The following is a 25,761-nucleotide window of genomic DNA, read 5'->3' as shown; positions in this document are numbered from 1 at the left end:
GCTGTTCTCAAAATCCTTATTGCTTAAGTGGAAGATGCCTCTGTTTCCCCTTGAAGTTATCCATTGGGCAGTGGGCTCACTAAATGGGCTCTGTGCGAGTGTGTTTGCATGGATGGATTGAACTTTTCCTCTGTGTATTTCTTAAAATCTGCACCATGGAAAACAGCTAGTAGGTACTTGCTGGGGATCTGCCATTATAGAATTCATACTTGAAGACCATAGTTTTGGTTACTTTGTTACCCTGCTCCCACTCTCACGTGCAGCACGAGATCAGTGATAGTGTAGACGCTCCAAAAGTCTTGTTTTGATAACGTCCTGGTCAAATCTCCTGACCAAGTAGCCCTACCCAACAGAACGACATTATGTGGCGGTTCTGTGTAGGAACTGGAAAAGCAGCTACAATGACAATGACCTGAGCCAGTTGTCCTGGGTGCCATTTTGTTTATACACCAGTAAAAAAAAAAAAAAAAAAATGCCTTTGGATAAAGAAGCTCTTTAGCCTGAGAAGTCAAGTTCTACCAGAGGCAGTGGATTTCATGTCAGATATTCCCCAGGCATTGCAAGATTACGTTTGTAAGGATAAGGGCCAGAAAGGCAGGATTCCTCATGGTGGATGGGGGATGGGAGTACCTCCACAGTAGATATCTTGGCCATTGCTGGGGGAGGCGCTCATTTGGAGCAAGTCCATCTTTGCAAGTCCATCTTTTCTTCCTGTAAAGACCGACCCTCCCTCAATAATCTTTTTAGCATCCCACTCCCTCAAAGACAGCTTGGACCCCAAAGCCCTTGTGTAGCCAGAAGACATGTGAATATCCCATCAGTTTCATAGAAGCAATAGATTGGAATCCTCCAGATAGTTCCCTCAATCTCAGGGATGAAAAATGATCAATCATTGCATTCCTCGTAAATGAAATTAAGATGTTAAGATATATTGCTTGGGGCTTCTGAATGGAAATTCTGCCATTGAATCCTCAGTAGAAAACATATTGCTTTGGAATCACTGGGAAAAGGGGAGATGTTCTGGATCTATGTTAAGGCAAAACATGCGATGGAGAAGAATGCTTCAGACATGCATTTTTTTTCATATTTAAAAAGTGATTAATCTTCCCAAATATCAAAAATCCAGGGGACTCCAGTGCAGACTGGAATGGGAAGAAGGATGCATGGGCTTTAATCTTCTAGAGTGAAGACTTTGAAAGGACATGGTAGAAGGGTTTACACTGGGAGACAAAAATTCCTGATCATCTATTTGAAAGCACGGAGAGACTGGGCAAAACTCTAAGAAGTCATTCCTTTCCCAAATGTCTCCTTACATCCCTGGAGGTGTTACTTCCTCGGAAAATCTTTCCAGTCCTCCTGAAAAATCAACTCAGAGTCTTGTGTGTTCCTGGAAGCTGGGGTTATGACATGTCCTACCTGCTCCACCGTGCGGCTTGGACTGTGTCGCTTCACTGCCCTGCACCTGTTCCCAAAGCAGTTCAGTTCATTCATGGTTTAGCAACCTCTCTGGGTGTGTGAGGACTGTTAAACCAGAATTCTGTGTTCAGTGAGTATTGGCAGGTCATTCTTGTTCCTGTTCCTGAGCGTGGTTTTCATTCATTCATAATCCCGTACTCAATTTTTAATCGCTTGTCGAACATAATGTCTGGCATGCTTATGGGATTGGCATTCTGTAGGAGTCAGAGCTGTTGGCTGGCTTGTTGGGCCACCCATCCTTAGTACTTATGTGTGATTTCTGGTAGATGCTTTAAAAAATGTGAGAAGGAAGAACAGATCAAGAGAGGAAGGAGAGATGGGGAGGTACAGTGCAGAGATGGAGGGAGGGGAGATTCTTAGAGCTTCCTAAGCACAGCTTGGAGACACTCTGACATTCTATCTGAATTGCTTATATTTCCTTCAAGACCCAGTTTTACTTGCAGCTCCACACAGCAAAACCAAGTAGCATTTCTTCTGTTCTTTTATGTATGGAGGGTGAGCATGAGGGCTCAGAGGTCCTGAATGTCATTCAAGGTCAACTTCTCATCCTCTGGGCTGGTTCCATTCGCCTTTTCCCTTTCCACCAATGCCAGGTTCTGTACCCCTCCGGAAATTCCTGTGTTAGGTTCAGGGAAACTGTGATCTGGTGGTTGCTGGGAAAATGCAAAGATGTTTTCTGCAAGTTCAAATTAAAATACGGTTCATCAAGTCCAAAACTCCTGTCAGCTGATATCTGTCCAAAATAGTTCTTTTTTCTTAAAAAAAAAAATTTTTTTTTGTATTTTTTATGAAAAAGGCAGATTTAAAGAGAAGGAGAGACAAAGATTTTTTTTTATCTGCTGGTTCACTCCCCTGGTGGCCACAATGGCCACAGTTGCGCTAATCTGAAACCAAGAGTCAGTGGCCTCTTCCAGGTCTCCCATGTGGTTCCAATTCTTTGGGTCATCTTCCACTGCTTTCCCAGGTTATAAACAGGGAACTGGATGGGAAGTAGAGCATTCAGGACCTGAACTGGCAGCCATGGGGTATCCCAGCACTTGCAAGGCAAAGGATTAGCCATTCGAGCTATAGCTCTAGGCCTCCAAAATCTTTTTTTTTTTTTTTAATTGGATTTCAGATTGCTGACAAGGATAACTGTGTTTATGGCCACAAAGTTGCCTACTTTTAGCTGGTCATCCTTGCTGTGTGCATACAATCTTTAGATATTAAATAAAAACAGACTGACTGGGCTATTTTAGCTGTTGCCACATCATAATGCTAATGGGTTTAGCGAACACAACCAACTCAGACCAGGGTGTCTTAGCAGCCAAAGGACCAACTCCCAGCACAGTTTTTCTGCCCAAGTTGTTAGAGGCTTAATTCTTTGCAACTCATTTTGCCAACTGTCTTGGCCTCTGTTCCTAACCTTGTCTCTAACCTGATACAACAAGTCCACATCCCCCACCATTCCCTGCTCCAGGAGGTCCGCAGCCACTGGGGGTCTCCAGGTGGGTTAGATTGGGGCACAACCTTCTTCCTTCTTCAGCTAGTCACGGCTAATACGCATTCTGGAAATGGCCCAACCTGAGGCAAAAGCAAAGAGCCTCTTGACTCACCATTCATCTGGAAAAGTGGAGTGTTTCCTGTCTCTCTTCCCTTTCAAGAAAGCTGGCTGCCAAGGCGTTTGCACCTTAAAGGCGGGTTCCTTACATCCCAACCAAGCCATCAGACCTGCCCCAGATACAAGGTCAAATAGCTCCATTTCTGAGCAGCCAAATCAAGCCCTAGGTTGCAGGACCTTGGTGATGAAAAGGTTAAATTGCTCAAAAGGCTAGATCCTTGGTTTCCTGCCCACACTTGCTGGGGCCTAAGGCACTTCTTGCTGTTGGGGTTGGGGGCGGTGGGGGGGGGGGAGGTCTCGCCTGGACCCAGGTGGCCGACAGGCAAACCATGTTATTAAGAAACAGGGATCGCAAAACCTTGATCTTCAAACGAGACCCCTAATTAGTCACCAGCCCCAGAGTAAATGGCATTCCACCTCAGCTAGGCGGGAAGGGCGCCTTCAAATCCTGCAGACTAATTGCCATTATTGGCTCGATGAAGATCCTGTTGTAAACACTTGTCATCCGAGCCACTTCTGGTCGGTAAACTTGAGATATCAAACTGTTCCTTCATGTTTCAAATTCTCCAAAATGCCTCTCCGGGGGGGGGGGCCCTTTTAAGGAGGGGGCATCTCTTTCCTGAATGGGACAGCCCTCTTAGCGCCCAGTGCAGAGGCGATGTCTCTCTGGAGCTCATAAAACTGAACCCTTTTTAGTAAAGAGGTTTTAAAAATGTTTTCACTTTGATTCTCGTTTAGACTTCAAAAAGGCCTTCATGGAAGGGTGGGGAGTGTTTATCATGAGGATAAGGGGCTTACACTCAGAGCCCCTCTAGTTCACAGACCTTTGGCAAGACCCCGGAAGGCACCCCCTGTTCATGTGTTCATGAGCCCAGACCTTTTTTTTTTTGCCAAGGTTGAATCAGCCAGTTATTTGAATATTCTTTTTTTTTTTAAGAGTGATTTTATTTGAAAGGCAAAGTGAGAGAGAGAGAGAGAAGAGAGAGAGAGAGTCAGACATACTCTGTTGGTTCACTCCCAAATTGCCAAAAAAGTTAAGTGTTTGCCAAGAACCATGAAATTCGTCCGGTCTTTCGCTGTCGGTGGCAGGGGACTCCATCCTTTCCCAGTGCATTAGCTGGAAGCTGGATTGGAAACGAAGCAGCTGAAACAAAGTGGCCTTCCTGAGGGGTGCTAGCATTGCAGCTGAAGATCTAACTTGCTGACCTACAAGACCAGCCCCTATTCCTTCCCTTAAAGAGGGCTGGCTTCTCACATGGTAAAAACATTAGGAAGCCCCAAATCAAGGTACGTTCCACAATACGCGCTGTGTTTCTCAACTTCTGCATTACATAGCTCCTGTTGGTTCAAAAGATAAATACATTCTCCCCACTCTTTGACTTGTTGTGTCTTGACCCTGTTGGCAGTTCGGGCGGAGGGAAGGTTAAACTTCTGCGGGTTCTATCCAGAGTGCCAGGCTTGGTCTCAAGTTGCTCTTGACCCAGGAAAATGTTTTAGGAGCTTGGCGCAAAGAGATCCTGGGTCCATCTCCTTCAAGGGAAGTCTGAATACTGTCCACCTCACATGGCAGGGAGTGGGGCAGGTGGTTGGGAGCTGTCCCACTGTCCCAGGATTGCTGGATTTCCGTCATCTGGACACTTGCACGGCAGTCAGTGTGTCAAAGTGCAAGAGTGGGGGAAAGAAAGTCATAAGTAATTGCTGAAGATTCCTGGGACAATGGGAGTTTTCCATTCAATGTTCAGACTGATTTTTGGCAAGCGTAAGCAGGCTCTGAGCTGACATAACCCACGTGAACCTCCACAGGCGAGGTGTGCGACGAGCCTGAAAGGCATATGAGGCAGCTTCCAAAAGGTCCCGGAAAACTAGAATTGAAAGGTCATGTACTTTTCCCAATAAACTTTTCAGAAACCCCTTGCATGATGTCCACCAGCTCTTGTCTCCCAAAGCTAAGCTTCAGAACTGTTTATTCAGCCAGCTAAGGAGTCAGCATTACTCAGCAATAATTCCTTTGTGTGGCGAATAGTTGCGGGTGGGCCAGAAGGTAAGCTTGCACTAGCCAAGGCTTAAGGTGTTTGCGCATCGGCTCCCTTTTTCTCTGGAGGCAAGCCCATGGCTCTCCCTCTGCAGGTAGCCTCAGAACTTCAGGCAGCCAGGAGAGCACACAGGTCCTGACCCTTCCAGAAGCTTCTCAGCTTCCTCACCTTCCCCTTTGTCCTGAACTTCTGTTTGTGGGATCTGCCCTCATCTCTGGGTTGTAAAGCGGCACTCTACTCCCCAAGCCCCAAAGATTCCCAAATTACCATTTTAACCCATTTGTCTCCCTGATTTGAGATGGTAGAAAAATGGATGCCAAATTTTTGGGGGTCTTTAACTAGTTCAGAAAAGAAGGCCTAACATCGGTTTTGACAACAAACAAAACCAGTTTTTGTTCTATCAGTTATGTTTAAAAGATTCCAATTTCAAACTAAACACAATGTGTGGTTATTCTGTCAGCGATTTATATAGCCACCAGGGCGCCACATTTACACACTGCATACATCATTGTATTTTTTAAATGTACTTAATGAACTTTTTTTTTCTTTTCTAGTAACTACTTCATTGCCTTAAATGAATGCATTCCAATAGAATTTGTAACAAATGACCACTTTGTGTTTGCATTAATGCCAAACACGTTTAACAAATTTTTAACAAGGAACCCTGGCAAAATGCCAAACTCCTAGAAGGACACTGAAGGAATGCTATAAATTTAAACTAGATTTTACCTTTTCACTGAGCTCAGCAAGTGTCTTAGGTGTCTCACTGTCACCATTGCAGCATTTCTATTTTATGCCAGATAAGCTGTACATTTCCATTAGTTTTATTACTTTGGTGGTACTTCTTTCTAGAGGACTTTTCTGTCTGTGCAGCTAGGTCTGAAATCATGTGGAAGCAGCTTAGAAACTGGTCTTTACATCTACAGAACCGTTTGTGTCTTCCATGACTGTTAGACGCATGGGTTCATATTCTTACTGACAAACATGTCACTGTTTAAAACTACACCATCAACAATTGACTGAATAATCAATTAGACCAAGAGTTGTCAAGTGGGGACAATTGTTGCCCCAGCCCTATAGGGATATTGGGTGCTATCTCAGGACTTGGTGGCAGCCAGGTTGGGAGAAAGTAGTGCTGCCAGCATGTACTGGGGACCAGTCAGGGATGCTGTACACAGAGCAAAGAACTCTCTGGACCCCAGCTGTCCATGCGCCAAAGACCGAAATCTTGCAGTAGAGTCACAGAAGGCTTTGGCTTTGATCAGTCCCTCAGGTTCAAGGAAATATTTTCTTGTTGTTGTTCTTGTTGAAGGCAAAGAAAAAGAGAGGGAGATCTTCCATCTGCTGGTCATGCCCAAATGTCCATGCCAGCTGGGGCTGAGCCAGGCCAAAGCTAAGCGCTCAGAACTCAGTTGAACCTCTCGTGTGGAAACCCGAGGCCTTGAGCCATCCCATGTTGCTCTCTAGGGTGCACACTAGCAGGAAGCTGGTCTGGAAGTCAGACCCAGAGCACTCTGAAACACAACACGGGCATCCCAAGGGGTTACTTTAATGAACTGCACCTCACAACACCCAACCCAGAGGGCATGCTTTGGAGGAAAAATTATAAACAAACACACTTCTGTTCAATTGGTGCATTAAAAATAACACAGAATACCTAATATTAGTGTAGAGAAGATTTCTGATTTTTCTGTCTTGTGTTCTGCCCTTAAGATAGGAAAAAAAAAAAAAAATCCAGTCCATGACACTTTGACTCACAAAGTAGACTGTAGCGGTGCTGGAGCTGACGGGCGGCCAGAGAATGTGCCTAACCAGCCAACCATGCCCATGCCTGCCTGCTGGGAGGAGGCCATTGCTGACCATTGGAAATGATCTCTGAGTCAAGGCCAGCAGGAGGCAGGGCTACATATTCATGAGATCATTTTCTGTGTGTTACAGACAAGCACTTTTCATAGTTACACAATTGTGCAGTGAATAGGATACAGGGACTCTGGTATAACATTAAAAGAAATCATCTAGTTTACTCTCCCAGGGACCACCAAGGCCAGCTCTGGGCTAGGCTGAAGCCAGGAGCCTGGAGCAGCTTCCGGGCTCCCATGCGGGTGGCAGGAGCCCAGGTGCTGGCACCATGCTCTGCTGCTGCTAACGGGTACGTTAATAGGGAGCTGAATCGGAAGTGGAGCAGCCAGGACTCAAACTTGCACCCCATTTGGGATGCCGGCCTCCTGTTGGCCCCTTAGGAGAATTTTTAAGATAAAAATACTAACCACATCTTACAGGTACTGTGAAGAAACTGTAATGACTGGAAAGGCGGCAGACAAAAGACTGAGATGCGGGGAACCTTGGCCTCCAGGTCTGCGCACTGAAAAAGAGCTGAGTTCAAGTGAGGGGCCCCGGGAGGCTGGGGAATTTGACCCAGAGCACCCAGGACCCCTGGGCCGCAGCTCTCTCAGCCCCACAGAGGGCCGTGAACCTAGTGGGTCGGTACCTTGGTGCTGTCAGGCTTGTTTAAGATAACTCAGGCGCAAGCTCAGAGGGCGGTAGCAGACAGCGTGCACCAAACATTCGCTATTAATAATTCTGACCACTATAATAATGACAAAAATAAATCCTGAGGAGACAAAGCAGTAGAGGCTGCCATTTTGTTGTACACATCACATATCAATCTGAATCCCTTCATTTAAAATATTATGGGTGAGTCACACCCAGCGCACGGGAACAGAAGATGAAATACAGACTCCCTTAGCTGCTGCCGCTGCGCTGTGAGCAATGCTGTCCCTAACAGCAAGCCTGCATAGAGCTGGCTGGGCCAAACCCGGCCCCCAGCCCCAGCCCTAGCCAAAACCCTGGCCCCCAGCCCCAGCCCTAGCCACAATCCCAACCCCTAGCCCCAGCCCTAGCCACAACCCCGGCCCCCAGCCCCAGCCACAATCCTAGCCACAACCCCATCCCCCAGCCCCAGCCCTAGCCACAACCCTGGCCCCCAGTCCCCAGCCCTCGGCCCTTTGGGCTCTGAAGTGTTACATTTTATTGCCCCATGGAGCTGCAGGAGGCCACTCTCAAGGTAAAATGTTGCTCTCCAGTCATATTTTTGAATTACGGCTTCAAGGTGGTTGCTCCTATCAGGAAAATTAAATGATTTAACATAATTTGTTGCCACTTTGATCACAACAATAATAAATAAATCTTCATGAGGAAAATGGGAAGTCCATTCCACCTCATTTTAAAAGATGCTAAGTAATAACACAGATGTAGTTATGGACTTTTTTTTTTTTTTTTGTAAGCAGAAACCAACCACTCTATGCAGCTTTCCTTGGGTTTCTTGGTGGAGCTGTCCTGCCCGCCACCCCACCGCCCCCAGAAGGAGCAGCTCTTCCCCGACCCAGGCTAATTAGTCTATGGGGCTGGCCTGTTGTGTGGGGCACCATGTGCAATGTGTTAGGGGCATCCCCGGCCGCCGTGAATGGGTGTCTGTTCCTGTACCTGGGGGCACGCTGCACACATTTGGAAAGCACATGGAGCATAATGGACATTAACGCAGATGTCAGAAATAGCCTGCGTTTTACTACTGTTATTAAACAGTTTCCCCTTTAACCCCTCCGTGTTTACCAAAGACCCCGTTCTCCCAGCCTGTTTCTGCAAATCACTACTGAAGGGGCAGGAGAAGAAAGCCATAAGCGGGCAGGTGTCTTTATTCCAAAGAAAAACAGTCTGAAGGAATATTTGTGAGACACTGCACATTTATAGGCTGCCCTTGCGGACGCACGGCTCACTGGGGTGCAGAGCTGCCCACCACCCCCACCTGAGCCAAGGCGGGAGTGTCAGCTCCACCCCGCCTCGGTCAGATGGCTCCCCACAATGGAAATCACTTTGTGTTATAGTATCATCCTAGTTACACAGTGTTTGGTCCAACTAAAAAAATGCAAACAAAGCAGAACAAATCCTAGAGAGGCTCTAAAACCCTACCCTGGGAGAGGTGAGAGTGATGTTCTCGTATAGAGAGTTGCAAACAAGTTTGCATGTGAGTGCATGTCCACCATCAATAGCATCAGGCTGTTATTAAGCCTTGCAAAGCTCCCTTGAAGCCGGAAATTGTAATCTCCACATCCGCCTATTGACTTGTGTTGTCTGTCTGTCTCCTGTCCCAGACCAGCACCAAGCACATTGCCTGGCACAAGATTGGTGCTAGACGAACCTCCTCTTGCTGCATCGCAGCGTAAAACAAATGTAGAAGAGAATGTCCACGGATCCCCCCCTTCACAGTTCGGCTGAACTTCCAGCCAGAGTTCTGGGGAAGCACGCCCCTCCGAGCTCTTTCAGGTTTTGCTAAAATCCAGTTCTTTGCAGCCATGGGACTAAAGTTTCCTGTTGCTGGTTGTCAGCTAGGGGGCGTTTCTCCGCCCCTGACCCCCATCCAGCATGCTGAAGGAAGCTCTCAAACCTTCCTGCACCCCCCGCCTCTCTACCTCCAACTTCACCTCGTCACAGGGGGGTCCTTATCACATTTCAGAGTCCCTGACTTTCCTCTCCGGCTCCAGCAGAAGCAAGGCCTGCTATGAGAGAGCTCCTACCAGGAAATTAGGTACCTTTAGATCCATGTCCCTTCAGATTCAAGTCAAATGATGAGTAACTTTCATTACAGGCACAAAGTCGCAGAATCTTGGCCATCAGATAGGTTGTCTCAGCATCTGACATTAGAGTAGGAAATCCGAAAGGACCCTAGGTTTTAGGATGCAGCCTCTGCATTAAGGTTCTGTGTAATGTGAATGTAAGTGAATGTGCCTGAAACCATACAAGGCACAGGAATCCTAAGCAAGCGAGCCCACCCGCTTCCTGCCCTCATACAGCTTATTGTCAAGACCCAACTGTTCAGTAGAATTACTCTGTAAGCCGCAGCTGTAATTTTTAGTTTACTAGTGACCATGTTTTGATTCAGAGCAACAAACAGATGACAATAATGGAAATATATGCTACTTGATCCCTTGTCTCAAAAATGTAATTTAAATAAGCGCACATAAATGTCACGGAGATAATTCATCTTTCTTTTTCTCGTATGAAGTCTGTAGATTTTATGCATTGGAGTAGCACACAGTTCTAGTGCTCGGTGGCCCCAGGTGGCCTGTGGCTTCCAACTGGACAGTGACGTTTAGACAGCTCCCCTGCTGTGTGCGTGAGGCTCTGGGGAGACAGGCTGAAGGAGGAACGGAAGGGTCTGCTGTGTCAGGGCCTGCCTGCCCTGTCTGTGAGACGAGGAAGGAAGAAGGCTTTCAGATGACAAGAGGCAGTTGAGCGCAGGCGGAGCCTGTGCAGTGTACAGAAGAACGTGGGAGTCAGAGAGGACTAGAGAGAGAAAGAGTGAGGGGGGCCAGATGGGGCCCAGCCCACAGGGCCCAGAGACCCTCCGTCCTCCATGGCAGAGTGTGGGCAGCGGGATTGTAAACAGGGTTGTAAACAGGCGCTATAAAGCGGGTAAGTGAGGAATGCAGGATGCAGTGGCTGTCACTGTTGAAATAGCGCTGGTGGCGGCTGCTCCGGGAGTTGGGTGCTGGGAGAGCAGGCAGCAGGGAATTGGGGCCCCTGTAGCTCCCCAGGTGAGGGAGGACTGGCTGGGGGTGGGGAAATAGTCTCACAGTGGGGGGCAGCTCTGATTGCCTCCTGGCTGGAGGTCAGGATTCCTTTTGCTGTTTTATTTAAGCCTATGTTTCTTTGCTCCTCAACGAGGAGGTGGCGTCTGTGTTTCCAATGGCTGGCAAGGCAGTCCTTCTCCATCCCTTCCCCTCCACCACCACCACCAGCAGCCCCTTACCCAAGCCCTTTGAGGGCTGCTAGTGAATGGATTGTTTGATTGAAGAAGTGGCCAGACTTTCTGAGAGTTCTCTTGCCTACAGCATAAACCTCGCCAGCAAGCAATGCAATTGAGAGGTGCTGCGTTCTGCCTGGTGACCTGTTACCCAGCTGGAAACCTTTCTTGCGACTGAATAAATTATTGTTCTTTGCTATTTTATCTTGGAAAAACATCAAGCACATTGGACATTCACTGTAATTATTTTTTGCTCACTTCCCATGTGTTAGAAAAAAAATGCCAATCGTTACATTTTAATACTGCTTTGGGTTTCTCTTTACCTTTTAATCATGTGGCCTTTTAATGTATTGGTCACCCTTTAAAAGGATGATTAAGAAATGCTTAATGCACAAAAGAATTAGAGCTATGCATAGCACATGAAACAGAAAGCGTGCTCTGACTTAGATTTCTCATACAAAATTTGCAGAGATTCGATGTGCCAGAATGGTAATATGATCTCTTCTAGGAACTCCCTAACTTTCTGCCTCTGCAAAAGTCATATTTTTGTTGTTGTTATTGTAGTTGCCCCGATTCAAGTTTCTTACTCAGAAGGGTTACACCAAACCCCTCAGTATGAATTTGCAGAGTTCATCCGAGCTTCATATTTTGTTTGCACTGCTTAGTGATGGCCTGAAATAGCTGCCTACCTGTGCAGCTACTGGTGGTGTCCTCGTTGTTAGTCGGTGTTTCAGCCACTGGATCAGGCAGCTCAGGCTGCTGTGTCTACAGATGTGCCTTTTCCCCCTCCCTCCCCTGCTCCCCAGGCAGCCGCGCTGTGGGCACTGCCATGTGCTGCAGTCCCTCATACTCAGAGCCCTTCACTGGGCCAGCGAGGAAAACTTAAGGTCCTTCTGGATAGCTCCTCCCCAGGGTCTGAAATAGGAAATAGCTGACCTTCCTCTGTATGTTTGTTAAGCATGAACACAGGTTAGTGAGTGTGGAGATGAAATCTGCACTGTTCAAAGAGATGCTAGCATTCTTTTATGTTTTTTTATGGTGAACAAAATGCATATAATATAAATCATATCAGCGTAGACATTTTAAGGGGATATTTCAGTGGTATTTGTAACTTCACAGGGTTGTGACTCTTCACTACTGTTTGTTCCACCCTAAGCAGAAATTCTGTCTCCAGAGACAAAAATCTGCTCCCCTCCTCTGCCCCCATCAACTCAGGCATGGTAACCTCCAATCCATTTTTCTCATCCCCATGTTGGCTGTTTTAGTAAATGGAACCACGTTTCTACAGAATTTGTCTTTTTGTGTCTGATCTCTTTCACTGCCATGATGTATTCAAAATTTATCTATGGTGTAGCATGTTTCAGAACTTCCTCACTTTTATAGCTGAATCATAATTCAATCAATATCTACACATTGTCCATTGTCCATTCATTTGTTGGTGAACATTTGACTATTGTGAATAATGAGGCTGTGACAGCCCAGTAATAAAAAAAAAATGACAGCAGTAAGGCTGGAACTTCTGATATATTCCTGGGACATGTCCATAACCTCATGTTCTTAGAAAGTCCCAAAAGGGGAGTGAGAGCACTTAGTGCAAGAGAATATCTCAGTCCAGGTTGAGATCTTGCTTTTCTTTTACAGCTCATGTGGTAAGCTGATTGCCCTAAAGTGGCTTCTGTACATGAAACTAGAAGTATCTGTTTTCCTGGTTCAGCTGTTCGCTACTAGATGGATGCAGCTCTTATTGATTGGATAGCTTAAAACTGTACAATGCTTAAGCAGCTTGGGTGTCTGTGTTTCACACCACTACAGTTGGTTGGATAATTTGTATTGTGCACTGATGTAAGCTTGGTTGATTGATTCATAACATTTATCATTGCTCTCTTATTTGATTGGATGATCAGTGCTTTAAAACCCCTTAAACCAGCTGGTTGGTGCTGGTCCCCTCTTCCACTTCAATGGTACTAGACAACCCACTGGTCAGTACCCGCCAATGAATAAAAACTCCTGAGCTTCAAAAGTGTGCCTTCAGCTCATTTCTGGGATTTATTTGGTCAACTTGCAACAGTGCTACAAATAATTGTGTATGGCATGTGTTTAAGTTACTTTGGGTCTATATCCAGGAATGGAAAGGCTGAGTCCAGTTTCCTTTTAAATTGTTCTTGTTAGGTGGTTATTAAGTCAATGTTAAGTGTTTGGTGCTTTAGCTATCTTTAGGTCTGTCATCTTAAAAATCAATTTTAGAGGTCAGCATTGTGGTGCACTAGGTTAAACTGTTGCCAGTGACATTGGGCATATCATACTGGAACACTAGTCTGTGCCTTGGCTGTACCACTTCTGATCCAGCCCCCTGCCAAAGTGCCAAGAAAAGTGCAGATAATGGTCCAATTAGTTGGTTCCCTGCTACCCTCACGGTTGACCCAAATGGAGATCCAACATCCTGGGTTTAACCTTGCCAGTCCAAGCTATTGCAAACCAGATTGGAGAGTGAACCAGATCTCTGTTGATGACTCTTCTCTCTCTGCCTCTCAAAAAAAAAAAAAAATTTTCAAAAAATGTAAAAGCCTTGGTTCCAGCGTGGTGGCCTAGTGGCTAAAGTCCTCACCTTGCACGTGCCAGGATGCCATTTGGGCACCAGTTGTGTCCCGGTGGGCCTACTTCCCATTCAGCTCCCTGCTTGTGGCGTGGGAAGCAGTCGAGGATGCCCCAAAACCTTGAGACCCTGCATCCGCATGGGAAACCAAGAAGCTCCTGGCTCCTGGCTTTGGTTGGGCTCAGCTCTGGTTGCTGCAGCCACGTGAAATGAATCAACAGATGGAAGATCTTCCTCTCTGGGTGTTTGCCTTTCCAATAAAAATAAATAAATCTTAAAAAAAAATTTTTTTTTAAATCCTCAATCATTGTACTGAAATGTGGAGAACAAAACACCAACCCCATGATCTGATAGTTCAGACATCATCATTAGAACATTCTGGCACATTTTCGTTTCTTTGTGTATGGCAAGAAACATTAGCACATTGTTGTGACTTCTTTCGAAAGCGCTTTCTGCTCAGACACATCTGCAGGTCATGCTATCACTTGCTGTTGGTTTTGTGCTTCCTCTGTGCTTCTTCCCCTAAGCTCCCCCCTGCCCCACCTCCACCCAACCCCAACCAAGGAGAGAGTTGGAGAGGAGGGTGCAGGGGAGGGAGGAGGACAGCTCTGTCTGGGTGATCTCAGGGAGTGGGGCCAGTTGCTTTCTCTGCTAAATGATGTGCTTTCTTGTTGCAGCTATCAGAAGGGCTGAATCAAAGGAAAAGGCAGCTCTGCAGCAATATTCTGATAATCTATTGCAGTGCAGCTCTCATCACTGTCCACCACCATCTGGAGCGGCTCACCAGGACCGAAGGGGAGTTTTCACTGTCAGTACTGAATGTGATTCTGTTCAGCTTAATATTTCCTGCGCCATCTCATGTCACTTCTCATGGATTGGGATGTGTTGGAAAGGAAGAAGGCAGAGGAGGAGGAGGAGGAGAAGGACAGGCCCCTCTGCTTTTGGGGGTTGGGATGTGGGCTTTGGAGATGTGATCATCTCTTTCCGAATGTCATTATTGGGTAGCATTTTTATTTGTGTTCCTTAACCATCGTTGGATAATTTGAACTCCATGGAATTTTAAAGTCTGGCTTCAGTTTCTCTTGAACCACTTGCTTCGTCTCCCATGATGCTGCTGGTTCAGTCTCAGTGGTCATTCCTAACGCATTAGATTATCAAACAGTGGTTCTTCACTGCGAGTGAGTGGTGTTGGAAGTGTCTGGGTACCGCAGTGTGTGGAATGATTGACAAAGCAACAAAAACACCAAAAATTGTGAGCCTTTACCCTCCTCTGTTTCTTTAATCTGCTGTTCGAAGAGCCACCTTTTGATGGCATAACCAGTAGTTACCTCTGGGCCAGGTTGGAAATGAAATCAATTTTTAACCACTACTACTTGCCAAGAAATCGCCTTATGAGAACATGGTGTGTGTCTCTGACAATGCATGGCACATCTAAATTGGTCATTCTTAATTTTTTTCTCCCTGCTGATGTACTGGAGTGTGGTGAAAGCCCAAGGCACCTGCATCTACACTGCGCAGGTTCCACGTGTCTCCACAGCTGGACCTGACGCAGCCTCAGGCTCTTACCACTCCAGCACGTGCAGGTTCTCCATGAAGAAGCTGGGACTCATTCGCATTTCGATGCTGTGCAAACAGTGTAAACTTTGATCTTCTGTAAACAGTGGGTCATTTTTCGTGTGTGTGTGTGTATGTGTGTGTGTGTGTGTATGTGTGTGTGTGTTTGTTTTTAACGTCTCCAACATGGATTCCAAAGCATTTTCAGCATCCGACATGAACACGTTGCTGAATGAGGAATAACCACCCAAGCTGTGTTTCTGTATATAGCACTACACAATATGTATGTGGATACAGAGTCATTCTTCAAAGCACACGCCAGGGAAGGGGACCGCATTTTGAGGTCTTTTACATACATTGACATGGTACTAAGGAGAATTAAACTCCTAATGCTTCCACTGAAGATTACTAAAAACATTAATGTTGTGATAACTTCTTACTACTCATGACCAAACCTGGCAAACAGGTACAACTCTTGTATTGATCCATTTTCCTGTCAATGGAAGCAACCCTTCCACGTGTATGCAAGTGGGAGATGAAACCCTGCTTTCTCTCTTTCTTTTTTAAAGGAAAAACAGTGAATTTAAGCATGAGTGGCCTTAATCAATAGAGTTGTCTTTCTTTGCTGCTGTGGAAAGGATTCTAAACAGGTGTCCCTGAAGTCTTGCATTGAATTTAGTCGTTCCTATTACTTTTTAAAATGCTGGTGCAATTAACTCTGAGCCTCTCTTGTGAGCCATAGAGATATTTCAAAAGACAAACACCTTATTTGTTGGAGAAGAGGAAACCAACTCTGACTTGCGCTCTCCGCTTGTTGGTGCATTCGGAGTAACAAATTCACGCAGGTTTCTTGCTTCTGGCTTTGTTCTCGTCCGTAAGTAAAGCAAATATGTAAAGCTTATGTGTCGCACAAACAGTCCAGGTATGTTCATGTTTAAACTGTTTGTCCTTTAACTATCAAAGAGATCCAGGTCTTGGTCGAAGAAGTGAGCAGAGTTCTTTGCAAGCCCATAGTGTGACACAATGTCACACTAAAAACCCAGGCCACAGACCAGTCCCCCTCGACAGTTTGGGTGTCTTCAAAGGGGTGGTCCTCACTGCCTCCCAGAACCAGGTCCTGACCTGAACTCTGCAGCTGAACACTTGAAGTAGAAACCCAACAGGGAAAAATAGAGTCCTCGAAATGAATACAAAACAACCAACCATGTATTGTTATATATTTCTACCTATGTGCCAATTTTGTCACAGCTATTATTTGGGGGATCATCTTTGGCCCCTCTGATTGATTAAAAGTATTATTGATCTTACCTTTAAGGGGGTGGGTCTATCCCTTAGTCCCCGAAAAATTGAAATTCTGTTCAAAGTAACATCATTCTTCACTTCATATACTTTGATGTTCGGGGTTACCCTCTCCAAAAATCCCTTTTCACACCCTATTAAAAGAATCTCTGGGTTTACAGCAAACACTGTGATGCTGGGGAAGATATCTCCTTTGTGCAAACTTCGGCAGGCTCCCTTCTAATTTTAAGTAGTTGGAGAAGAAGTTGGGGCTAACCTTTAAGAGAAGTTGATCTTACTTTGTGCAGAGGTAGGCTTGTACTTTATACCCCATTTGATTTCCATGTACAGTCTCAATTTTGTATTTAATGATTTTTTTGTGTATATCCAGTATGCACGTGAACAGCGTGTCAAACCTTTATTTGAAAAGAGGGTTTTCAATTTACTCTCTCAACAGTTTATGACGAGGCCGCAAACGTATTGACATAAGCTCTATCTGCGATGTTTTTGTGTAGAGTGGTCTTTGAATGCTGCCAGGGGTCGATGTATCTAATTTTCCCTGAGACCCTTGTTTGGTAGTGCTTCTTGTAATATTTCTTCAAGTGATTGGCATGTGGGTTGTGATATTGACCATGTGACCATGGGCATCGATATGACAAAAATAAATACAACTAAGGAATCCTCAAAACTTTCAGTGGGCATGTATCAGCCAGTCATTGTAACCTCGTGTCTAGTAGAAATACAACGTGAGCAATGTGTACAGTTCATGACCTTGTTCCCATGTGTATGAGAAGTACTTTGTGCAGATCGCCTTATTTATATTCATCAAATAAACCTTGTTTCTTTCTGATGTGAGTCCAATCCCTCTTTAGTGCTCCAGTTTGGGAAGGTCCTTGACTGAAGAAGCTAATGAACTTGATATAAAAGGGACCCCCAAAAAAGCAAAAGCATTGGCCCACAGAGATCTTTATGTCTGGCTGGAACTAGAGCTTCAAGTTAAGAAACCAACTCACTAGCACTATTGCCTTTCCTCCTTTCCTCCTGCTTTTCCTTATTTTTCTTTCTCCCTTCTCCAGTGTCCTGCTAATGTGCTGTGAAAGTGACAGCAGATGGCCTGAATGCCTGGGCAGGAGGCTTGGATGGAGTTAGAGCTTCCTGAATTCAGCCTGCCCAACCACAGCTTTTGGCGCCACTTAGGGAATGAAATCAATGGATGGAAGATCTCTGTCTGTCTGTCTCTCTCTCTCTTTATCACTGTACAGGTCAAACAAATCTTTTTTTTTTTTTAAGCCATCTTCTGTCTGCTGGTTCTCTTCACAAATGCCCAGAGGTTAAGTCAGGCCAAAACTGGGAGTCAGGAACAGGTCTCCTGCATTGATGAAAAGAACTAAGATACCCAAGCCACTGTGTGCTACTTCCCAGGCGCATTGGCAGGGAGCTGAGCATGCTCTGCCGTGTATGACACAGGTCTCCCAAGCACCTGGGCCACCTGCTCCAAAACCCTCTCTCTTCTTACCCTCCCCTTCCTTTGCCCCCACTCCCTTCCTCTTCTCTCTCTGGTTTCCTCTATATTTTTGGTTGGGTTGCCTTAGCCCCTGCTTAGCTGTCTTCACTTTGTGGCAAAAGTCATTGCCAACAGCTTTTGTGTTTTAGGGAGAAGCTTTCTCTTCAAGTACGCATGTCTATTCTCCTAAGAGGAGCTTCACTGGTTCTTTTTGAATCCTGAATGCAATTGCCTTTCTCAAAGGTGTTGAGAGGGTGAGGCCACGTGATTGACTGGCAGTTCCCAATCTATTCTAGAGGAGTAGGTCAGGAAAGCTGGGCAAGCAAAGCTGTAGCCCTGCTGCTACTTGTATGCTGGTTCTCATGCATGTACTTAAACACACACACACACACACACACACACACACATCCATGCAAGGGCTCCCCAGCCTTCAGAGCCTACCTACGGACCAACTGGAGAACCTCTTGGCCAGATGTCCCTATCAAGCCTGCAGAGCTAGCTCCTGGTTCCTTTACAGGTTGGAATTACATTCCAGGGAGTGAATGTCCACCTCGTAACAGGATTGACCTCCATGAGCTGTTGATTATAGAGCTAGGAAGATCATTGATGTCATGGAATCCAACATCTTCCTTTGGCCAGACGGTGAGAATGGGACCCAGTTGGAAGTGATGCATGGTAAGTTCATTACAACCCAAAACTGTCCCCGGTGCTCCGGAAATGGGAATATACATCCTCAAAGACTGTCTAGGAAGGAGAGGAAGGGACAAAATCTCCTTCCAGTTGGCCCTTGACAACTTGGGGGAAATCTCATTTAGTTGCTGTACTTTATGGGCTTAAAGCTACCAGGTGTGAAATTCCCGCAGTCAGGTACATTTTGGAGGACTTGCAAAGTTGTTTACCCTTTTCATTCCATGCACTTTTCATAGAAAGAGAACTTTTGTTGGACAAGAATTTCTTACCTCATAGTACTTCCTGAAGCTGCCAGCTTGCAGTCAGGCCTGGTTATGTAAACCCAGCTGGCCAGATGGGACTTTGGTTTCTTTACCCATAAACCAGTCCTTTCTGTACCTAGGGTACCAGCCCACACATCGGAGAACTCAAATCGCAGACTAACGTATGCCTTGAGTTTCATCAAAGTGTATAGACTTAATTGCCATATTCCTAAGACTTTCCTAGGATCTGTTTACTGCTATTACAAAAGACTGGAGAGATTTTTAATTCTTGGAATTGCTGATCTTACTTCTACTACTAATAAGTAAACAGGAGTGATATATGATTACATGTTATCGAGTGTTTGTGAGGAATCAGGTCTTGATGCAAAGGGCTTACGTGCATAGAGTCTTTAGTCCTGGCTACAGTCCCATGAGGCAGATACTATCACGCTGCTGCTTTGGCAGTGAAGGGTGTGGGAGCCCAGAGACAGGGCTAGAAGCAGCATACAATTCTGGAGGTCAATGCTCCAGGCTGTGCTCACACGATCTCCTTCATCCTCACAGTAATCCAATGAGCCACGCACTCGTCTGCACTTGGGAATGGCAAGAGGAAGTACGGAGAGCTGGCATGCCCTGATCTGAGTCCACCAGGTGGTAAGTAGTGGACCCGGGATTTGAACCCCATGCTCAGGAAGCCTGCCTGCTTAGGGGATGTATTGGGTTCGAGGTCAAGTGGGTGTAATGTGAGGTTAGGATGCCAACCCCTTCTGTAGTCATCCTCTAGTGCTTTCTGGTGATACCTGGTATCCAGCAAAGCGACACAGCTCACAGCCCCCAAAGAACTGGCTGCTTCACCTCTGTCTGCCACAGCTGCTCTGTAGGGCAAGGTGAGGCTGTGGATTCCAGAGAGGATCAAACCACTCGTCAGATGGGAGCCCAGACAAAGCATAACGTGGTGGGGTGGGATGGGGAGGGAGGCTCTAGCTACACATCCCACATCCTCAGACTTAAGCCACAGTGGATCAGAAAAGTATTCCAAAAACCAAAAATGTTTGCTGAACATGGCTAGATTTTTTTCCCTTGTCATTATATGGTATAACAACTATTTATCCAGCATTGACGTTGTGTGAGGTAACATGAGTAACCCAGAGATAATTCAGAGTGTGCAAGAGCATGTGGGTAGATTACAAGCAGACTGCATATGGAACTTGAGCATCTGTAGGTTTTGATATACCCAGGAGCCCTGGGACCCTGCTGTGACTGAGGAGGACCATGCTTGGGACTCAGATTTTACCTTGCTACCCTTGGACTTCTCGTGTTTCTTCGAAGCTCCCAAGCTCTAGGCATCAGCGCTTTTGACCTTCCAGACATCCTTGGTGACCCAAGAGTTGCAGACAGTGCATCTGGTGATGGGACCGAACAGGTGTCTCCAGGTCAAGGAGGGCCTTGGCTGCCATGCTAAAAGGTATGGGAATAAAGCCATGGGCCACTGGTTGTCAATTTCAGTCATTGCATGCCTCTCTTCTAGTGTGTGCTGTATCTGAAACCAGTATATAGCTTTGGCTTTAAGTTGAACAGATTCCCTTTTTATGTAGATAAATTTGATTTACCCCCAAGACATCACCCCCTTCATTAAAATTAAGAAAGTAGAGTCATTTGCTCTATGTAAATAGATACCCTAAAATAAAAGAATAACAAAAAACAAAAGATGAGCTCTGAGCCCCCAGAGCTTTCTCCTTCTTGGTTGAAGGGGAGATTGGCAAAGATGGCGGAGGGCCCTGTTACAGAATCAGGAGGACTGGAAGAGGACCACTGAGGGATATTTAACCAGGTGGTTCCAGGCCATTGATTTATGGGGCTGGCAGTGTGGCCTAGCACCTTAAGTCACTGCCCACTCTGGACACTGATTCAAGTCCCAGCTGCTCTGTTTCCAATGTACTTTGGAAAGCAGCAACGTATGGCCCACGTAGGTGGGAGCCCTGGAAGAAACTCCTGGCTCCTGCCTTTAGCCTGGCTTTGGCCTGGCTGTTGCAGCCACCTGGGACGTGAATCAGCAGTTGGAAGATCACTCTTTGTTGTTCCTTTTCTGTAACTCTGCCTTATGAATCAATCGATCGATCGATCTTACCTGAAAAAATTTCATCTCCTGCTCCACTGTGTCTGTTCCCTCCCCCCTAGTGCCTGCCGTAGCAGACACTGGACCAGGCTGAAGTCAGCAACTGAGTACTCAGTTCAGGTCTCCCTTGGGACAGGCAAGAGTCTGATTACTTGAGCTAGCATCACCTCCTGCACTGCCTTCCAGGATGGGCACTGGCAGGAAGCTGACCTGGGAGTGCAGGCCGTACTCAGATGCAAGCATTCTGACATTGGACGTGTGCTTCCCAAGTGGCGGCTTTTGCCCTGTCCCGCACACCAGTCTCCTGTCGCGTGAGTTCACATACCATATCAAACCGCATTTCACTGCCACATCTCCTTCGGTTGCTCTTGTCAATGTGAGCTTCTCAGACTGATTTTGTCTTTGATGACCTTGGTGCTTTTGAGCTATACTAGTGAGCCTGACTCTGTAGGATGCCCTTCTTCTGGGGTTTATCTGAGGGGTGTGTGTGTGTGTGTTTCCCTATGAAGAGACTGGCATGAGTTATTAGAAGGAAGCCCACAGATGCTCAGTGTCGTTCCTACAACATCCCATCAAGAGTACGTACTGTCAGCGTGCCTTACCACCATGGATGCTGGCTGCAATTATTTGGGTGTTGTAGGGTTTGCCTGGTTCTGTACCTATAGATATGTCAGGGCTACAGCATGATAAGCTGATACTCGTGTTTATTCCTCCTACCTGACTGTAATTGGCTAGCCCTTGTTCATCCTCCCTTCATTCCTCCATCCCCCTGCTCTTCATAACCCGCAGTGAACTCTGCTGTGGCCTTTAAGTGTATGAAGGCAACTCTTTAAGATTTCAGTCATTTCTGTCCCTGGCTTATTACACTAAACGTAATATCCTCTGGTTCCCTCTATAGGATTTCAATTTTCACGGCAGAATGGCACTCCACGTATACCACGTGTTCTTCCCAGGATGGTTATTTAAAACACAGAGAGAAATGTTTGGCTTCCATTTTAGAAAAATAAAATATTCTAGTGACATTGTATAGAATGTTCAGACTAGAGAAACAGATCCCAAAGGCCATTTTAACAAAGCTTGCTTGGGTTAACTATGTCATAGTTTGAATCAACTTTGCCCTTCTATTTGAAAATACATGGCAGCCTCTGGTCTTTGCCGCCCCCTGAGCATCTGCTGGCAGAAACAGTCCTAGTTAACGTGCATAGAGTGGATCCTTTTCCAAGTATATGGTAAAGCCAGCAATGTGGGAGCTTAAAACCAGATGTACTTGGAGTCATCGTTCTTTCCTCCTAGGTGTGGGGATCCGCTCACAGTGACTTTGTGGATTGACAGAGGGAAAAGGGAGAGTCCATGTTGAGCAGGCTCGCAGCAAGGTGCACACATCATTTACTTTGGGGGGGCGTGTTGACCTAGAAAGGGGCAACAAGAATAGATGTTCAAATAAAAACATCATCAGATTTATTGGTCCTGAAGACACCTGTATTAAAATCTAAGCATTTAAATTATTTAGCCACACTTGTTCTTGGAGAAGCATGTATTCTTATCAGAGTATTGAAAACAATTGTGGAAAAGTGGAAGATAATCTTATTTAGGGCCAATTAACTTGAAATCTATGTGTTGGTGGTTTTTTTTTTTTTTCGTAATATGCATTGTCTGTGAACTTTTCAAAGACCCTTGTGTGGAAGGGTGTGTGTGGAGTTCTGTTTCTGAATATAGCCAGTGCAACTAATACAGCCATTGACCTCCCGATACAAAATATTAGAACATAAAATGAGACAATGCTTGAGGAAACGGTTAGAAAAAATATTGTTAACAGCATAAGCCATCTGGTAACTTGAACAAAGTCCCTGTTTGAGTTTGTAGAGGCTATTCAGGGAAGGAAGGCTACCTCCCTAATTGCTCAGGTATAAGGGATTCAGGTGAAGGTATCAAGTGGTAGGTTTGTCAATGAAAGCTCTTCCAAAGGAAGGAACTCTTGTGAGGAGCTGCCTGATCAGGGAAGGCAGCAGAAGGCAGCAGCTTATGCAATGCTGTGAGAGTTAAAGCTAAGAGGATGACAAATTCAACTGTGGAGTTGGAAGTCAGAATTCTTGATCTAGAAGAGTTACTTGGTTTGACCATGTGTGTGTATGTACAGGTGTATTTATTTTAAAGAATTATCTTGCAGAGTGAGAAGAGACAGAGAGAAGAGATCATCCATCCATTGATTCACCCTCCCAAATGCCCAAAAGAGCCAGGGTTGGGCCAAGCCAAAACCAGGAGCCGGTAACTCCCTCTGAGTTTCCCACGTGGGTGACAGAGCACCATGGACTTGGGCCATCTGCTGCTGCCTTCCCCAGCATCTTAGCAGGGAACTGAATCAAAAGTGGGGCAGCTGGGACTAGAACCGGCGCTCATGGGGGATACCTATGTTACGGCATCAATGCGCTGTGGCACAGTGTCATCCCCCATCCTTTTGGTTTTTTTTTTTAGTTTGTAAAAATTCATTGAGCAAAATAATTCATGTAGTTTTCTGTCTGTACCTTATATCTCATTTTAAAGGTTCACCCTAAAAATGTAAATACCAGTAAACATTCATTAAGTTTTTGAGGTTGTGGGAAATGAAGCACTCACTGGATGGGATTCTTTCTCTCTCTCTCCATATCTTTGTCTGTGTCTCTTTTTTTTTTTAGCAGAGCAGTAGTAGCTAGCTGGGAGTCTAGAGCTTATGGAAGTCTTAGATGCACCAGAATATTTTAAGAAATCTGGAAAATATACTGCACGTATACAGGGCTTCTTCAAAAAGCTCATAAATTTGTTATTTGTAGGAAAGTTATTCTATTACTATAGAAATACGGAGCACCTTGTGGATTTGGATGTCACCCTTCCACAAGGGCTGTGCTAATCTCCTCCAGATCATTCTAGCTTTAGTCTTTGTGCTGTGGAAGTTAGCACAGAAAAGTACCTGTTATTTGAAACAGACAAAAATACAAAAAACTAGGTAAGGATTGCAAAATGTTTTGGCATCAAAATAAAGTTTTTGAAAGACCTCTTTTTTTCCATGAACTTTTTTTTTAAAGATTTATTTTATTTTTATTGGAAAGGCAGATATACAGAGAGGAGAGACAGAGAGGAAGATCTTCCGTCCGATGATTCACTCCCCAAGTGAGCGCAATGGCCGATGCTATGCCGACCCGAAGCCAGGAGCCTCTTCCAAGTCTCCCACAAGGATGCAGGGTCCCAAAGCTTTGGACCGTCCTCGACTGCTTACCCAAGCCACAAGCAAGAAGCTGGATAGGAAGTGGAGCATCCAGGACACAGACCAGCACCCACATGGAATCCTGTTGCCTGCAAGGGGTGCATTATAGCCACAGGGCCATTGCACTAGGCCCTCCATGAACATTTTGAAGTATCCTCATACTAATTGCTTCTCCATTGTCTTCATGGCTACAGCTATTCGGCTTCACCCCAGGAGGTTCCCTCCCTGACCCCTGAATGCGTCTGAGTTTTCAGCCTTTGTGAAAATTCTCTCTCCACCATGTGCCAAACAAGGCACCTTGGGCTGCTTCCCCAACTTGTGCAGTTTCCTCACCCTAAATGTGTTCCTTCAGCTCCTGAAGTTGTCTTTTGCTTTTTCCTTAACAAGGATCCAATGGGCACAAAGCACAATGCCAGCTACATGATAGATTCTGACAAATGGAAGTGATGCTGTGATTAGCAGGAATAATCGTCTAAAAAAAAAAAAAAAAGAAAGATTTGATGGCCCAAAACTAATGGTCACTTGCTGGCTCCCAAGCCATTCTCCCACGAGAAATGCAGCCAAGCTGGGCCTTGTTCACATCCCATTTGCCACGTCAGGCTTCTGCTCGACCACGTTTAATAACCAGTTTCCAGATCTGGATATTGGGGGCTGTAAATTTCCCTGGTGACTGTTGCCAATGACAGGGAAGGAAAGACTTGTGTAATTACCACTTGTACTTCCACAAAACACATGAACTCAAGTCAAGAGCAAGGGTTTTAGACGATAAAACACCAGGTTTTTCAAAGGCAGGAAAGACCTGCCCTACTTGAATGATAAGAACTGTATGCCTGGTTAGAAAAAGAGAAGCAGGAATGGCACTGGCATGGCCTAGCACCTGGGATGCCTTTATTTTGGAAGGTACCATTCTCCTCCTCATCCCCCCGCCCCAAGTGCCTGCACACTGACAAGTTTGTCAGAAGAGTGAAGGCTTTAGGATTAGCCGTGTGTTGATTGGGAATCAGTAACTTTGCTTGTGGCCCAAAACCACAACATTTCTTTTTCTATATTCCTTTGGTGATGCAGGTACCCTTTTTACTTGATTTTACAGCATGATTTTGGGGGACATTCTGCCGTGTCATCCTTCAGATACGATAATGTGACCAGTTGTATGGAAATATGCCACGACAGCAACATACCAAGAATTGGGGAACCGTGGAGACATTTGGAATTGGTTTCCAAATTAGGTGACGATGTCCAGGTTTCAGATGGAGGTGAGTCACAAGGAAGAAATTGTCTCGAGCTCAGATTCCCAAAAAGGATTTCATTTTAAAAAATAGGAAACTGAATAATCCCTACCTTCCCTTGCAACATCTTACATTGGCAAGACAGTGTTTCTACAGTAGGGTTAGATCACATTAGCTGTTCCTGGAAGGTACTGAGCAGAAACACAGGACTTAGAGGACTGAGCAGAGATTGAGCAGGTTCAATAGTAAAAAGGTACTGGAATTTTAAAGAGAATATGTATATATATGATATCATATACATATGATATATATACATATGTATGTAATATATGATATATATATATATATTCATTTCAATTCTTTGAAAGACAAAGAGACATCTTCCATCTTGTAGTTCGTTACCTCAAAGTC

The 25,761-nt window shown here is 45.4% G+C and overlaps 1 long non-coding RNA gene and 1 other non-coding gene across 2 annotated transcripts; one reads left to right on the top strand and one right to left on the bottom strand.

The window, feature by feature from the left end:
- The first annotated feature begins 1,363 nt into the window (after positions 1-1,363).
- On the top strand, positions 1,364-24,481 carry LOC121165792. The gene is made up of 4 exons (XR_005885312.1): positions 1,364-1,374; positions 4,364-4,367; positions 8,922-8,929; positions 24,187-24,481. It is a non-coding gene; the product is annotated as an uncharacterized LOC121165792 (long non-coding RNA).
- On the bottom strand, positions 23,714-23,820 carry LOC121166198. The gene has a single exon (XR_005885360.1). It is a non-coding gene; the product is annotated as a U6 spliceosomal RNA (small nuclear RNA).
- Positions 24,482-25,761: the final 1,280 nt, after the last annotated feature.

The sequence above is a fragment of the Ochotona curzoniae genome, unplaced genomic scaffold, assembly GCF_017591425.1.
Source record: "Ochotona curzoniae isolate NIBS_2020 unplaced genomic scaffold, NIBS_Ocur_1.0 contig_908, whole genome shotgun sequence".
NCBI classification, from domain to species: Eukaryota; Metazoa; Chordata; class Mammalia; order Lagomorpha; family Ochotonidae; genus Ochotona; species Ochotona curzoniae.
Note: the sequence above shows the minus strand (reverse complement) of the source record. Positions and strands in the feature narration are given on the sequence as shown.